The sequence below is a fragment of the Aythya fuligula genome, chromosome 7 (assembly GCF_009819795.1).
Source record: "Aythya fuligula isolate bAytFul2 chromosome 7, bAytFul2.pri, whole genome shotgun sequence".
In the NCBI taxonomy this organism is placed as follows: Eukaryota; Metazoa; Chordata; class Aves; order Anseriformes; family Anatidae; genus Aythya; species Aythya fuligula.
The window spans coordinates 27,215,292-27,232,501 of NC_045565.1; positions in this window are offsets into that span (position 1 = coordinate 27,215,292).

Sequence of the window (17,210 nt, forward strand, 5' to 3'; positions counted from 1 at the left end):
TACCTGAGCTGAATTTGTATGGTCTTGTTAGGGGAATGTGAGGCTGAAACTTCAGCTCGGTGCTGAGATTCTGCTGGGGAGCTGTTCAAACTGAGCTGACTTACCAGCAGATAGGGAAAACGTAAAATATCTATGTTTATTCTGGAGGAGTAACACCAATTATATATATATATTCATTCTCCAGAAATGTGTACACTTCAGTGGAAAAGCTATTTCTGTTACAGAAAAAGATCCAAAAGAAAATATCCCTGGAAAGAGCTGTGCTGTGTTCATTGAATATTGCTGTGTGCCTTTGCTTCTCATCTGCTAGCTGGAAAGGAGCACCAAACAAAAGCCTCTTTGTCATGAAAATCACCCACCAACCTCTGCCAACTGTCAGTCAGAGAAACAATAAGTTTGAGAGCCAGATGTGCCACCCACCAAAAATGTGCATGTGAGCTTGGGTTAAAGGATGGAGAACGAAATTTGCTCTCATAATAGTCCAGCACAACAGCGCAGAAACAGCCCTGCCAGCACAGCTCCTCGCTCCCATCAAGAGAGTTGATGGGACCATCTGGCTTTCTCTGGGTTCAAGTTTTCATGGGCACAGTTCCCATCAATACCACAAAACGGAAATCATTTGTTCCGAGGCCTGATTGCAACACAAGTTGTAATTGAGTCCTTGACTGTTACAGTCGAGATCGGGCCATTGGCTAATTTTGGGTGAACCAAGAATATAGATGGGAACGAATCGGAGAAAGGAGTGTCATAGGTTGAAACTAAATTCAGCTACAGCTCATAAATGAAAAATTGAAATCGCAAATCCCCAGGCAGGCACAAAGGGGCTTACGAGGCTGTTCTTGTTCGCATGATGCAATCTCAAGGTTCAGTGCCACCAGAAGGAATGGCTTTTCACCACATCCTTTCTCCTTCCTGATGCCAGATGCTGTGTTTGGGGACTGAAGAGTCCCCCAGCACCCTATGCACATGTCGGCACATGAGCCTCAGACACAGGAGGTGAAATGACGGCAAGTGTGCTGGGTTGTGTCAAAGGTGCAGCTGAATGGACCTGCTCACGAAAGCAGCTGGCTGCTTAGGGTATATCCTGGAATAATCTAACTTGATACTGATACTGCAGTTATTGGAAACAGATTTCAAGCTATTCAAATCAGTCATCTGCTCAGCAAGCCAAAATTATACTACCATATGCTTAGTTTGCCTGAATGGGCCGGTGAAGGGAGTAACCACCTTTAGACACAGCAACAGCCACATTTATCGCACCAGAACAGGTTTAACAGAGAAGAACATCAACGGGGCAGCTCAAGTAGGTTTTCTGCATTTACTGGAACAGTGCTAATTTTAAAGTAGGAAAATATTTCACAACAGAAGAACCTCCACTTTCCCTCTAGGTAAATATGCAAGCCATAAATAATACTGTAGGTATTATGAAATGCTGGGGTATTTTTGTCTCTGGTGGCTGGCATACACTGAGCTCAGGATTCCTGCTATCCAGCAATTTCCAAATACTTTGTCTGGCCTGTCAAATCACAGACATGCTCACCTGGCCACACCTGGCGTATTGTTGTAGAGGGGGGAAAATCAGAGGTGGGGACATTGTGTAACTGCACTGACTAGGAATGTGTGATGTTTATGGTTTGTTTTGTTTTTAACCAGGAGGGCTGTAGCATTGTGAAGCTTCCTGCAACTTTGCTGCTCCTTTATATAACATGATGCTTATTCCTGGCCAACTCTGCAAACTTTGCCTCTGTGCTGGCTACAGAGGGACTTCCTCAACTGTACAGGGGGCCAGTTAACCCAAAGTATTATCTCCCTGTGTAGAGGCTCACTGGGTACTCTTTAGGATCCTTAGCCATCGAAGCATTCAGTCATGCTTTTACCATACATAGCCAGGGAAAAATCACTGATAAAATCACGTTCTCAAGGACTGCCTTCAGAAGCCGTGTATGTGGGCTGCAGCTCTAACTGCTATATCTTTGTCTTTCTTTCCACTACTCATAGAGATCAGATATATCCAAATATTCTCCTACTTTCCAAAAACATTGACCAAAACAGTTCTGTGAGGCTGAGCTGGCTATTGCCCAAAAATATTATATAAGAGCTGTACAGTTCTGACAGAAACAGCAGAGCTTCTCTCTCAAGTCCATAACAAGCTACAGAGCTCTATTTCATCCCTCTCTCCCTCTGCAACTCGTCTCTGTCTCTAAAGAAATTTCTCAATTTTCCCTGATGACAGAGCAATAATATACTACTCTTTACAAAGCCAAAAAATGCTCATGTTCGGCTATAGCACAAAAAGCTGCAAGCCAGCCTTTCAAAAGATAATAATGCTTTAGTGCAGCTACATAGAAGACAAAAATTGTTTGAGGGAAGCAAGATGCCAGAATTAGAAATTCAATGCCGGAAAGCAGCATGCATTTCCTGCCACTGTGATGTTATTATATTGAAAAAGCTGCTGCCAGGCCAACTCTTCTGTATCTGTCTTTGCTAAATAGAGAGAATCTACCCAAATGTCAGCCTTTCTCTGCATCTGTTCACCGATCTTAGTAACTTTCAAATAATTGGCCCTAAAAGAATTGCTCTGGTGTAGCTTACTTGTTTACAAGTGCCCTCCTGGATAAAGCCCTACCTGATTCATGGCTCTACCTGATTCATCGTGTGACACCAAATCCCTTGCTAATTTGTCATGTTGCTACCTCAAGCGATGAGCTGGGGGGCTGGTAGCTAAATGGGTGACCAGGAGAGATTTCCTGTCTTGCTTGGTGTTGCAGACCAGATGGACTCAAAACTTCATGGCAAAATCAGGGGTAGAGCTCTTCTCCTTCTCCTCCAGTGGCATAGACTCGTATTACTCACAGAAGCAGCCCCATTTGTATCCCTGTTATCCTTGCTTATAACACAGAGGTGATCTGTGGCTATTCAGAGTGGAAATGTGCTTTTAGGCAGAATTTTGTATTACTTATCCTTGCACTGAGCTCAATAACTTCTGGCACACACACACACACACACACACACACACACACATTTAGAGCACATTATTCAGAAATACATCCTTTGAAAATCCTGAGCTGCAGAGTCCAGCCCTACCATTTGTTGCTGTGGTTAATAAAGGCACAGGTGATGGAAGGGTTTCACAGAAAGACCTGCAATTCAGCTCCCACCTTCTTTGTGCCAGCTGAAGCAATTGTATCAAAGTCCATATAACATCTGTGAGGGGAGAAGGTTTTTTGTCAGTGTTTAGATCTGAAAAACGGGAGGTTCTGGGTGTTGTCAGTAGTTTCCTCACCAAATAGATAGGCCTGAACTGAAGCTCTGTGCCTTTTGCTTTCTCAGTGTTAGGGAAAGCACAGATTTCAAATTGCACTGAAACAATTTCCAAATAAAAATAAAACACGTTCACAAATCAAAAGGCCAAATTCTCAAATGTGCAGTGGGTTATAACCCAAGTAAGTAGTGTCATGCCATTGCAGTCCTAAAACACTTCCAGAGCTGGAAGATGGGTAAAAGTTGAACGGTCACCTTGTCTCTCTGGAGGGAGGTCTGGCCAAAGCAGTCTCGTCCACATCCCACAGTTAGGAAACTGTGACCCTAGGGACAAGCAAAGCCAGCCATGTCCAGTCACTCTCCCATGACTTGGCAGTGCCTACTGATGTGTGAAATGAGCAAGCGGCCTCCGCAGAGGTCCTTAGGAGCAGCATTTCCACACGGCAAGAAACCATCTGTGCCCCTTGTACCGACTGGCATCTGCGCTAGCAGTCTGAAAGGAAATGCCCGAATGGCTCCTGCCTAAGCTTGCTCTCTGCTAGGACAGACCACGCAGCCAGAGCTTCAGAGCTGATTTATTTATTTATTTATATTTCTGAAAGGATGCCCCTTGTTCTGCTGGTGCTACACTGCTGGACAGGGAACCCTATAGGTAGAGAGCATCAGGTTCAAGGCTCTTGAAATGTTTCTTTAGGGTTTCAAATGACAGGAAAAAAAAGTAGCTGTTTTGTTTGCCTTGCAGCTTTCCCTTCTAACGAGGACGAACTGTTCATTTGGGAAGCAAATGCATGTCTTGGTTGGACATGCAGCTTTAGGATACGATTTTCGGCATCCAATTTCTGGTGACCAGCGAGGCAAGCTGGAACATCTTGAGGCTGATATTTCTTTTCAGAACAGAACACTCGTGAGATAAACTGACGCCACTCAGACGAGTGGAATACGGAACCACTCCCACATTCTCCAAAACGAGGCATTCACAGATTGGAATCTCAGAAACCCATTTCTGAGACGTTTGGTGCTTCACATGAGCTCGGCCTTACAGAACTGCCTGCACTGCCATCCATTATAGTGTTTGCTGCGAAGGAAAGACCTGACCTCACTAAGTTTCTTCCACAAAAATTAGTGGCCTTTACTTACATATATGCTTTACTCACTTAACACAAGTATAAATAAAATCCCCGAAGAGGTTTTGTCTCAGTGACTTTTTTAAAAAAGTAAGCCACGCTGACTTGGATTTTTATTTATTTATTTATTATTTTGTATCATGTCAAAGCTGGGGATCCTTGGTGCACACAAGGAAGGTTGGTTTGCAAGTGAAATATCTATCTTTATTTTTTGATGTGACAGATGCAGGGTGAACTTTCAGTGAAAAGGTCAGCATTTAGACCTTTAACTTTACAGCTGGTACTTTATGTTGCTGCTACAGTTCAGTTTCTTGTTTCTATGTCATCTCCTAATGTTTCTCATGAAAGTTCACCTGTGAGGCAAGTGTACTCAGTGGGGACACCAAGTATATTCTCTAGCCAGCAGTTATGAGTGAAATGATTTCTCTATAGTGCTAGGAGTATGGATTAATGCTTTAGATCTGCACTGTTGCCTAAAGAAGCAGTATTGTCCTCCCCTGAGCATCTGGCCACATCTTCCTGCACTTGGGCTAGAGAGGATTAGCTTGCTGCCAGTCTGAATAAAGACTTCTTATTTTCAGGGTTGGTTTTCAGTTGGATCATCAGGCCAGTCTGGCACTGCACCAAACCCTGTGATGAGCAGTACCCACACAAAAGAGCTGATGGCAATGTATGGCAGGAAGGAAGCAGACTCAGATTGGTTTAAACTGATCATTAAACACTTTAATGAAAGCTGCTAGTCTGTGTTAGCAGTGATTCGCCTTCCATGCATGTCATGGCCTTCCTATCTTCAGGTGCTGGTTGGGTTTCCTGCTTGGACTTGTTTACGAGCTCTCCTCTCTCACTAGGGTGCAGGTGTGATGCAGCTCAAGTCACATTGTAGAGCTGAATGGAGACTCCAGTTTTCATCTGAATGGATCTATTTGGGGATTTACACTGCACCCTCACCCTAAGGTTTCACTTCTTGCTTCTGGTTCAGAGGAACTACAAAGCCTGAAACGAAAGTTAGTGGAAACCCTGATAGGTCACTCATTCTTTTTTCTTTTGGTAGAAAAGGCATCTGAAAGTCAAGTAGCGGTGAAGCGACCGGCCAGTTTGGTTCAGAAAGCCTTTCACAGACTTACCAAGCCAAGGTGCTGTCCTGTGTCAGGGCAGAGCTGGCAGCATGACCTTAGACATTGGGTTTGGTGGCGAGAGGTCTGTGCACTTTTAGGGATAATTTTGTCCTGCACTGGATTTCGTGTTCCAGGTGCTGCGGTGAGTTTCTGCAGCAGGTGGCTAGATGGCGCTGGAACATGCTTGTGTCCTCACATGGATGGGACTGGTTTAGGATCAAGTCAAGGGATTGTTTTAGGGTGAAATTAAAATAATAATAATAATAATAATAAAATGCTTTTCTGAGCAGACATGACTAAATGAGTCTCCCATGCAGAGCTGGAGCCATTTGCTGCATCCTGCAAACTGTGAACTAGGCTTCTGTAGGGTTGGTGATAACAAAAAGTTGTCTGTTGAGCTGAAGTGGGGTCTGTAAGCATGACTGCACAGGATGTCCCTTACAGGGTCACCTGGTGGGGAATGGCTCTGCTTCTTGTCTCCCCTGTGCACAGAGTTTCAACAGCAATGACCAGTATGTTTTCAGCGAGACTGCTGTTTGCTTTGAAGAGCCAGGGGGCATGATAAAGAGGAATTGCTAGATCTGCTTTGCTCCCGACATCCAGGGTGTCTTATAAGCAAGGCTTGAGTTCTGTGATGATCATGGCCTGATATCTGTGATGGGAAATTTTTCTCCTTTGTTTGCTTTTGTAAGAGCACTTTAAGCTTTTCACACCAACTGGAGCTATCCAAAACTGGAATAACTGTACAGAATTCTATCCACCTCTGTTCTGAGGGTGTTAAACGATTATATAAAAATATGTGCATAGTTTTGGTGACCTTTGATTGTCTGATGAAAGTCCCAGTGTCATCTGGCAGTAGAGCACCAGCACAGGTTATATCTACAGTGGTCCCAGCCACTCAGTAAGACCCCCTGTAGTTTGGAGTGCTCCAGCTGTGCTCTGTCAGACAGCATCACTTAGGGCAATGTGATATTATAGAGCCCTGCAAAATGTGAGAGGGCCTCTAAAACTGTCCTTGCAAAGCACCTCAGTTTCTTTGCTTGTGCCAGTCATCCCTTCTAGAGGCTCTTTCCTGACATAAGGTGCAAACATGTTGGATGAGTGGTGCTGTAAGACAAAGGGAATTTGTTTCCTCTGTGACAGCTGGGTGATATCTGTAGTTTGCTGGTGACTCGGTTCTCTCCTGAAGGGTTTCCACTGGTAAATTCACAAAACTGTATTCACAGTGACTATGACCAAACAAAATGTTATTGATTTATGACAAAGATTTGTTCTGTAGGCCTCTCTCACTCGCTGTGTACAGCCACACTCCATTTTCCAGCAGCTCTGTGCACGCTGCGGAGCCTCTCCAAGCACAGGCAGAAAGCTCCCTCTGCCAGAGGCCCTCTCCTATGCCCACCCATCATCTCCGAGTGCCTGTGGGCAGACACAGCTTTGAGAACAGATTATACAGAAGTTTGAAGTAGTTCATATCTTGGGCAGCTGCCTTCCTCTGTTTGAAAGCCAGCTGAGGGAGGAAGGGAAGAGGAGAGGTCAGTGGGCAGAACCAGTTCTGGTCTCTGACCAGGCCCTGGCACCTGTGCTTTGTTTCAAAAGGCCCTTGCTACAAACAAGTAGTGGAAAGGCTCCAGGGCCAGAGACAGCGTTTCTTACTTGCTATTAATACTTATTAGTGGATTTAGTGCAACACGCCTGGGACTTAAAGGCCTGTGACAATTCATGGCTCACATCCTATTGCTGAGCTCCTTCTGGGTGCTTTGTGGCACCTGCCTCTCATAGGAGCTGTGCGTCCTCAAGGGCTGAGTAAGTCAGAAGGGAGAATAACTACTTGGTCATGACTAGAAATAACATGAAAAGCTTAGCAAGGGGAAATGGCATTCCTTGTGGGAAGATCTATGGGGCAGCGTTGCAAAGGAAGTGGTTGAAACCCATCTCTTGTGTCACTGCAGGCTGGGCCCAGCAAAGCGCTGAGGCAGGAAACAGTCGTGGGCTACTCACAGATGGCCTTCAGGATTACAGCGCCTAAATCCAGGGGTTGAGATCTTCCTTTTCAGAGGAAAACTGGGTGGAAAACCCTACAGCCGAGCAGCCCAATGAAATCCCTGCCTTTTCAGAGGCCTGAGCAAGATTGTCAGCCAGGGACATTCTTCAGAGTGTGCATAGGGCTTAAGCCTATCACTAGGTGACCCTTTTGGACTCGTCAGCAGGAATTTCTGCTGCCTCTGCCTGAGTTCAACCCACTCTCAGGCTGCAGGGCTGGGGTCGATCGTTAACCTCTTCCAGCCCTCTCTCCTGAACAGGCTGATTGAGTGCTGAATTCTCTGTCTCTGAGGGAAAGGCACTGCCCAGACCGACCATGCCTGCGTCTCTCCCACCCCCAGTTATCCCACAGCTCCGTTCCCACGTTAGAGCTGTGGAGAGGAAGCAGTGAGCTGGACCAAAGGCATAGCTGTTGCTTAGTCACTTTGGCCACTGACCTCCTCCTTCCAAACTTGTGTGGAAAGGTAGATTTTTCTGTATATTTCAGCTTTTTTTTTTTTTTTTTTTGTTCTGGCCTGGCAGATAGAGGAGCACACGGGCTGCGGGACCTGCCTTTTGGGTGGGTGTGCTCAGAGGTTGCTGCTAAATTCGGTGCACCCAACGAACCAGACAAACTTTTTTTCCTTAGGGTTTGTCTGCACAGGGAAGTTTACCACTATAATTATACCTTATGTTACACCAGTATTTCTACCCTATATGAATGTTCTTATTTTGAAATAAGTGTGTCCAAACAGAGCTGTACCAGTGTTTTTAGCAGTGTAATTATGCTAGCAAATTCTCAGTGGAGACCAGCCTTTAGACGCCAATGTCATGTCAGAGGGTCAAAACCATCATCTTCTGATTGCTAGCAATTCTGTGGTGACTTGTGCTGTTACTTATTTTCACAATCTCATTTTTTATACTCTTTCGGAGTCATCTTTAATTATTTCAGGACCTGACATCCACTTTCCCTTCCTCTCCCTCCCACCTGAAATGCCCAGCTTTCTTTCACAGTCTGAATTTGATGGCAATGACGAGTGCAGTTTGATAACCTGGCGGTTCTGAAAAGCCAGTGCAGAATTTCATTACACGCAAGCCCCTTCAGAAAAAGCTTGTATAACATGTGGCTCTCCCCACAAGCCCAGCGGCAGTGCACTTAGCAATTTAGGCTCAGCATTATTGTCAATACCTTTTGCAGATGGCAACAGCTTGTTCCACGTGAGAGGGATGGGAAATTTCCTAGCATACTGCCCTTATGTACAAGTTTAATTGAGACACCTTTAGAGGGACTCTGTCGTTAATTAAGAATCACAGTTCCCTTCAGGATATTGATGCAGGCTGTGCTTGCAATGTGTGCAAATCCACGACTCGCGGAAATATGTTTGGCACAGCAAACAAGAGACACGCGGCATCCTGAAATCCTCCACCTGAGGAAAAATCAATGTTGCTTTCCTTGCAGTGCTTACGAACATCAGCACCCAGCAGACAGGAAATCTTACGAAAGGAAAGAGCAATAATTTAACAGATCATTATCTGTATTCCGTTGTGGACATAAGGCCCGTTTGGTTGGGCAGCGCAGACATGAATTAGAGTGGCCCCAGTCAAGGGTATGCCTGCACAGTCACGTTCCCTTGCCAAGGCTTAAGTGATACTGAGATGGTCCTTGCTAATGCGTCTAAATGGCTTGAGGAGCCCAGCAGCTCCCCGGCCAGGCTGAGCTGCCATATGACTGTCTGCATCTGACCACGTAGCTGCTTCCTGTGATAAGGGACGGCGTGTGCTGGCATCTGCGTGCCTGCACAGGCTGTGGTGGCTGCAGCCAGAGAAGACAAGCGAAGGATCTTTTCTGAGAGGCGAAGGCTTGCGCATTGTCTTGTAGTTGTCTCATTTCCCACTCATCCCTCGCAGCGAATGCGGACACCTGGGCTGGGGCTGGTTCCCAGATTCGTGCCCATGCAACCGTATCGGCCTGGGCATAGTTTTAGTGAGATGAAAAGCAGTTCATAGGAAATACGCAGGGTCAGTTGTCTGCTGCTGAAAACCTTGTGCAACAGAGACCTGAAAAAAGGTTCAGGTTCCAAACCTTGTCTTTTTTTTTTCTTTTTTTTTTTTTTTTTTTTTTTTTTTTTCCCCAGCTACATTCCCAGTCCCCCAAGAAAACCCTGTTGCTTCTCTCCAAAATCTGACTTCCCAAAGGACAGAGGAAGGGCTCCGTGCCTGTAAATGGCATCCACCATGGCCTATCTCAAAAAAAAAAAAAAAAAAAAAAGAGCTTTTTAAAGGAGGCAGTAGGAACACTGAGCAGAATGATTTATCCCGCTCTGTTGCCCACGTAGCCTAAAGGGGCTGCTGGGCTTCATAACCCTGTGACCACTCGGAGGTCCATGCTGGTGTCCTTGAGCTCTCCTGAGCAGGAGAGGTGCTTCCCGTTTTAGTGGTGGCTGGGTGGTTGAGAGGTTGTGCTGCAAACACCAAAATGCCTGAGTTTTAGTGGGCACAGCCTTTGATATAAAATAACTGCAGAATAATTTAAAGACATAGCTGACATTTCAGAGGGAGAGCAGCATCTCTTGCATGCTGTGGTGGGATCTTCTCCATTGGCAGATGTCTGGGCTATCCAGAAGCAGAAGTTGAGTTATTGGGTGAACTTTAAGGCAAGTTAAAGCCTCTCTGGGCTCCAGGAGCAGACTGTAGCTGGGCAGTTGAAGCCTGAAGCTTTGGGATCTAGGTAACTTGCTGGAGAACAAGGCTTGACTTTGGCACCTTCAATCCTTTCATTAGGGTAAAATTAATAATATAGTATAACTTCAGGTCTTTGCGCTGGGTAGTACAAAAGTTGTTGCATTTCTCTCTGGTGACAGCGACAGGACCTGAGGGGATGGCATGGAGCTGGGGCAGGGGAGGGTCAGGCTGGGGGTTAGGGAAAGGGTCTGCACCCGGAGGGTGCTCGGGCACTGGGACAGGCTGCCCAGGGCAGTGGGCACAGCAGAGACTGATGGAGGTCAAGAAGCATTTGGACAATGCTCTTAGACACAGGGTCTGACTTTGAGGGGGCCCTATGTGAAGCCAGGAGTTGGACTCTATGATCCTTGTGGGTCCCTCCCAACTTGGGCTGTTCTGTGATCCCATGGAAGAATGCATGCACATGTAATCAGGTGAGCTAAACCTGCCAGTTTCGGTTCCAGTTCGAATTGCTATTTAATATCACGCATACTCAGACCTATAGGTCTGGTTTGGTCTTCTCTGACGATTATTGAATAAAAATCAGATTTTAACCAAAGGCTGTACTGGAAATCCCAGGGCTCTTGGATTTGGCCTGTTTATATCTCTGATAATGTAGGGATGGCTCAAAATGAGAGGCAAGAGCAGTTGTGAGGAGAGCCCACCACCTCAGCAGTAGAAATGACAATAAACAATGGTTATTTCTTCCCTGTTACAGGTTTTGCAGGATGTCCTAATTACCTTGACATTATTAGTGCGGAAGTTGTGCTCTATCCACCCACTAAGTACAGGAAACATGCCCAGTCTGTAATTCTATCCTTCACCTCACATGCCTCTGATGGGATGGAGTCTGAAAGGAAACTGAATAGCCTGGAAAGGTTAACCAGACTGAGGGAAATTAACCCTTTCATTTTCACTCACTGCCCATTATTTTTTGAAAGTAGAGTTGGTGGGTGGGGTGCCATGGGGAGAGATTGTTTGCTTCTAGACCCAGAGAAGTCTTGGAGTATTAAATCTGTTCTTTTCAAGCTACCATGAGGGATGCTGTTATGCAGCCTGTGTCCTTCATATGTACTCAGAAAGCACATGGAAATTTATCAGTTTGTTATGGATTGTTTAAATTATTTAAATCAGTTTATTTGTTACAGATTATTTATTATCATGTCAGACTGAAATCAACGTTGGAAGCTCATTGTGTCACACTGTACAAAAGCGGGGTTCAAGACATTGCAGAAATCAAAGATTTTGCAATCTAATACATGACATGTAACACATTAAAGAGAAAGGTACAGAAGAGGGGACTGTGGTCAACAGTTTTTTGCTTGTGTGTTATTTCCTAAATAAACCAATTTGCAAGAAATATTCACAATCCAAACCACCCTTGCCACTGTGGATGGATTGTTTCCTCCCTGCGCCCTGGGTGCCCAGAGAGCTCATGGAGCAGGGACGCTCTGCTGGTTGTACGGAGGGGGCAGGAACAAACCAAATCAGCATTCAGCGTGCCAAGGTGCTCAGAGGTATTTGCAGTGAAAGGACGTGGAGGCTGGTGAGAGAGCAGACACAGGAGGAAAAAGGAACATGGTGGGGCACGGGTGGATTGTGAAGGGCTGCGTAGGTCTGGGTGGCATGTTTGTATTTTGGAAAGGGAAGCAATTGGAAGATACTTATTAAGGCAGGAGAGGCCACAGACACCTTGACAGGCAAGGAAGCTGGAATTTAAACACACAGGCTGAGTCGACTTGTGTGCATTTCAAATGCTGCTCTAATTTGTTTCTATAGGGCAACAGGGATTAAATGGAGGTAATCCCTTTACAATGGCTTAATCCATACAGGTGAGTCAGTTAGCATCAGGATTGAATAAGTGTAGAAATAATTGATTAAGTGTGTCAGACTAAAGGGATGGTGAGAAATACTGGAGAGTGGAGCAAAACATACTCATAGAAATGTTTATTCCCTATTGTAGCCATTCAGTAAGGGACTGAGCACAAATAATGTTGCACTGCCTTATTTGCACACGAAGTATGTGCACACAACCCCCTGCACAAGAAACAAAAGGATCGGTTGTGTTTATATTAATAGAGTGAAAGAGAGCCTTGCCTTTCACTGTTCACCCATCCTACATTGTCGGTGAAGAAAGAGGCTGGTTTATAAATTTGGTGCATTTAACTATGCCAGGTCTTTTTACAAGTCATCATGGTGTTCTGAGGCTTTCTGTCTCCGAGGGGTCTGCAGGGGCAGGGATGCTTTTTGTGCTGAGTTCTGAGGCTTGCCATAGGAGGGACCTGCTATGTAGGAGGCTTGGCTTTTGTGCATGTTTGCTCTCTGTGTTTCCCATTCAGACATAAAAATCATTCTGCTTGAAATTACCCATCTGGTCTTTGTGACTGAGGACAAAGCCATAAAAAAACAGGATAGATTCTCCTCCCCTGCCTATTCAATACCATGTACTTCAAAATTGTAGTCAGCACTGAGGGCGGACTTTTACTTGCATTTGAACACTTCCCTGAAATATTTGCTGTAGCAGAGTAGTAAGTGAGGGAGGGGGAGAATGTAAATTCCCAAAAGCAGTATGAATCCTGAGAACTTCAGCCCTGAAAATGTTGTAATAGAGTTATTTGTGGGTTAGAGCTTTTCTCAGGAGCAATTTCACAAAGCCAGGAATTAGGTTTACATGAAACGCTCACTTTGAAACCACGACTTGTATGGCTTGTGGTGTTGTGCTTTGTGGGTGGCTTTTTTGGTTGTTTGTTTCATAAGGAAAAAGACCAAACAAAAAAGAAAAAGAGCAGAATTTTCTCTTCATCCCACTTGAAAAGACTCAAGTTGAAAAATTCAGAATGCAATAGAAAAAAAAATGAATGTTTCTGAGCTTCCCGAATTCCCTCTGTTACGTTTCTGTATCTCTGCTGATAAGGCAAGTAAGGATGCTTAGCGCAGGGGAAGAAGAAGGGGCCAACCCAGTTGTATCCCTTTTCTTTAACTTGACTCCAACTTCTCAAAATCTCAGCCTCCACTATTGTGTTTCAAGAAACTTGCAGACTAAGCACCTCCGGATGATTCAGCTGACAAATTTCTCTCTGTTTTCAGAACTTGTTACTAAGAAAAGCCAAAATGCAGTTTTCTGGCTGCAAACCTTTTTTTTTTTTCAAGGACAACCGCCTCTTACTCATTTTGTTACCCCGTGTTTGCATTTCAGATCAATTGCTCCTGTCACCGGGTGACCGGCAGGACTGGACTAGCAGGCTCCTTTCTGCCAGTGCCTTTTACTAATCCCACAGAAAGAGCTGCTGCGCTGCAAGCATGTCCTGGAGAAGCACAGGTCACTGTTGTTTTCCTGCTCCTCCCTTCCAGCAAAATGGGAATTGTAGGAACAAGTGCCAAGGAAGCTGTGTGAGGAAGTGACAGGGACTTTGCACGGTGGCTTTCCGATGGCGTGGTGTGAGTGCCCTGGGATCTTCTCTAATTGACACCTCTGGGCTGCTGCAGGGTGACGTGGTGCAGGAACTGAGCAGGAAAGAGGAATGCAGGAGGTTTTGGAGGCTGATAGTGCCTCTGTGAAGCCTGGGGAGCAGGCCTAATAGGTTTCAACCAGAGACTAGGGAAATAGCATTTTAGAGACAGACAAACAACCCAGAAAGGCTAATTAGAAGCTGAACAAGAGCACGGTGTGCTGAAGCCTTGCTCACATTACTTTTTGTTAGAGACTAGCCCGAACTTCCTCTCTTCAAAGTGTGTTTGTATTATCTGCTCTCGGGCCTCTGTTGCAGGGTGTATTTGAGATGCCAGATCTGAGCGTGATCTAGTTAGCTGGGACACTTCAGCACACGTTGAATGAAATTCCCCACTTCCCTCCCATGAGCGTCGCTGTGACATTTGCAGCTTTGAAGCAGATTGTTATTTTGAGTTTCCTCTTTATTTCTCTGGAACACAACAAGGGGAGGGAACCTCTTCATACTGGGAAAAATAAAGAAAAATAAAATAACTTTCCAGTAAAGTCACCAAGTGTCAAATCACTCCAAATTGTTATTAGTCACCTCGGGACCAGATCAGCTGGTGGCCGTTTTGGGAATGCACAAGGGATTTTTTCCAACCCACTCTCCCCTGCAGTTGTTGAGTTGCTTGGGGCCTGCCTATGGCCGTGTGCAGCAGCACTGGCTACTTAAAACCCAACACATAAACAACTGCGAGATTTTTCACTAATTCCTAACCCAAACCAGATCCTTCCATCCCTCTTCATAGCTGCCAAATGCTTGAAAAGGTTGGAAAAACAAACAAACAAACAAACCGAGCCTTGACACGTGGTGGCTTATTTACTAGCAATTTACTTCCCAGGAGAAAGCAGCTGTGGGCATGCAGAGAGAGGCCGTGCTGCTTCTCCTCAGGGAGAGGATTTCCCACTGCTGGAGTTTTCCTCTCTGACTGCAAAGTGCTCCCTTACATCATGGCCTCACCCTGTGGCCCTCGGAAGGACCAGATTCTGCAAAAGGCAGAGAATCCTGTAAAATCAGGCTTGTGTAAAAGCCCTGGCCAGCCTGCCTGTTTCTGCTCTTTGTCTGTGTGTGGACGGCTGATGTTGGAGCTAATTGCATGCTCCTCATCTTCTCATAGCAATCAGTCCCGGCCTCCTCCCCCATCAGCTTTCCCTTTGTCGTCATTGCTTTCTCCACACGCTGTCCATCCTATTCCCAGCCTTCCACTCATCGATGTTGTGCTATTATTGGGTGGCCCAGAAATGCAGGCATGTTAAAGGACGGGTGCCGTAAGAGCTGCAGGGTACATTTCCCTTTATTGTTGACCTCCTTTCCCTCTGTGCTGTGAAAACATACTGAAATATCACCTTCCCAGTCTTTGGAGCTTTAAGTCTGCAGTGTTGGCAGGGCAGGAAGATCATTTTTCACCCTGCTTTTGACTGGTCCCTTTTCTCTGCTTTAGGAGTGACCATGCTGGTTTAACAACAAGGGTGGTGAAAGCAGAAGTGGATTCTCACATCTGGTTCATGGCGTCTGGAGCGAATCAGACCCAGAGCAGACTGAGCTAGCTTCTGAGAAAACTGGCCTCTAGGCAGAAAACCAGAAATAATTGTGTTTGTGCTTGCACGGCGTGTTGTAGTGGCTGCCCTAAAGGTGGTCTAATCCCACAGGGCTCAGGAGTGAGGAGGAGAATGGGGAAGCCTTGATTAAATCATCACTGAGGTGGGGGCATTTGCAATAGCAGCACTATTTAATTTTCTATAAACAGGTAGGGTTAAAAACATAACTGGTGTCCTTAGTGCTGGTATAGAAAACAGCTGGGATCGGAGTAATTACTTTTAAGTTAAACATACGGCCACTTGTGTCTGAGCGCAGTTCTGCTACCGCTTCTGTTTCACTCACGGCTGAATTTTGCTCTTGACTGCTCATACAACTTGGGGTGGCTGTGCTGGGGTTATTGTTTAGATAGGTTAATGGTTAAGATCTCCCCTTCCAGCCTCATCTGTCTGTGAGGGTTACTCTCATGCATGAGGCTGGCCACTGGAAGCAGGGCCGGAGGCTGAGGCCTGCCTTGCAGGCATCACCAGCGTTGTTTTGAACTCTTCTTTCATCGTGCTTTCCTGGTCCTGTTCTGTTTCAAGCTGCACCTGTGTAAGAATTATTTGCACTCAGGGCTCTTCTAAATATTTTTTTTTCTTTTTTTTTTCTTTTTTTTCTTTTTTTTTTTCACAGAACTGGTTGTACCTCTTCTGTCAGCTCTACACTGACAGAAAATTGCTTTTCAATATAACTGAAGAGTCCATGGCTGTAACTACGGAAAGAGCCTTGACAAAACGTCACATACTTCTCTAAAGTGTTTCTTATCGAGGTGTAAATTTTTCTTCTTAACTCCTGCCATAGCCACATGGGCACACGTGTACCTGAGTGCCGCTTGCTGTGACGCTGGCACCTTTCCTGTAGGCCAAAAAGCCTCACAGCAACCCAAATTTACATCACTTTTCTCAGGTGTGTGCATTGCACTTATCATCCCTCCCACATTTCTCCCCTCAGCCCTCCAGGGACAGCTTCTGCAGGCCTCCTGCTCTCATCCTGGTGGGGCTTGGGCTGTGAGGTGAGGACGTGGTCTTCCTGTGGGAGCCTCTGAGTCCTGCCCGCCAGGATGGGAGAGCTCTCACTTGATCCCCGACTGGAGGAAGAGTCTTCACAAGCTGAATGTGCAGCTGGAAGAGGTTAAAAATTAACCCCACAGTGATGTGGGTGGGTAATTGACTTTCTGTTGTTTTCCTAAGTGGTGCTGGTGTCACTCAAAGCAACCTGACAAGGGGCAAGGTGGGAGGACGTGGGTGGAATTGGGTGGGGACGGACAGGAACTGGAAATATTTGTGCTTTATGAGATAAAGCAAAGAAAAAAGCCTTTGAAGACTGTTTTTTGTTAGGTGGGGGATGTTCAGTGTGTGCTTCTCTCTCTAGCTCTGTTGAGAGTGATTTATATATGTTTTTCTCTATTACACTGCAGATACTTCATTTTGAGTCCCCAAAATATCAAGCCTTTCCTTCTCCACTCATTTGCTGATCTTCCTCAGAGGACACCGACATGCAGAGAGAACTCCTTTGAACATCCCTGTCGTTCAGGGGCCAGGTGACTCTCTTCTTTATTTCAAAGACGCCTAACTAAGTGAGGCACTAGCAAAACTGTCAGAGATTTAATGCAAAAATCAGTTCCCCCACCAGACTTCATTTTCACTGCATGGTTAACCTGACCCAGTCTCAAGCACACACCTGCCCATCTTTCTTTGACCCTGTTGATGCAGTGTTTCTGGCCATGGAGTCACATTTTTCTTGTGCTCAGAGGCTACTTGGCTCCCACAGGGAAACTAGGGGAGGTGCACTGGAGAACAAAAAAAAAAATAATATTTTTTTTCGTTTGTTATTTAATTTTCTTGTCTGCAATCACAGTGCAAAACAGGTGGACTCTAGTCCTACCTGTCCTCAGCAGTCAA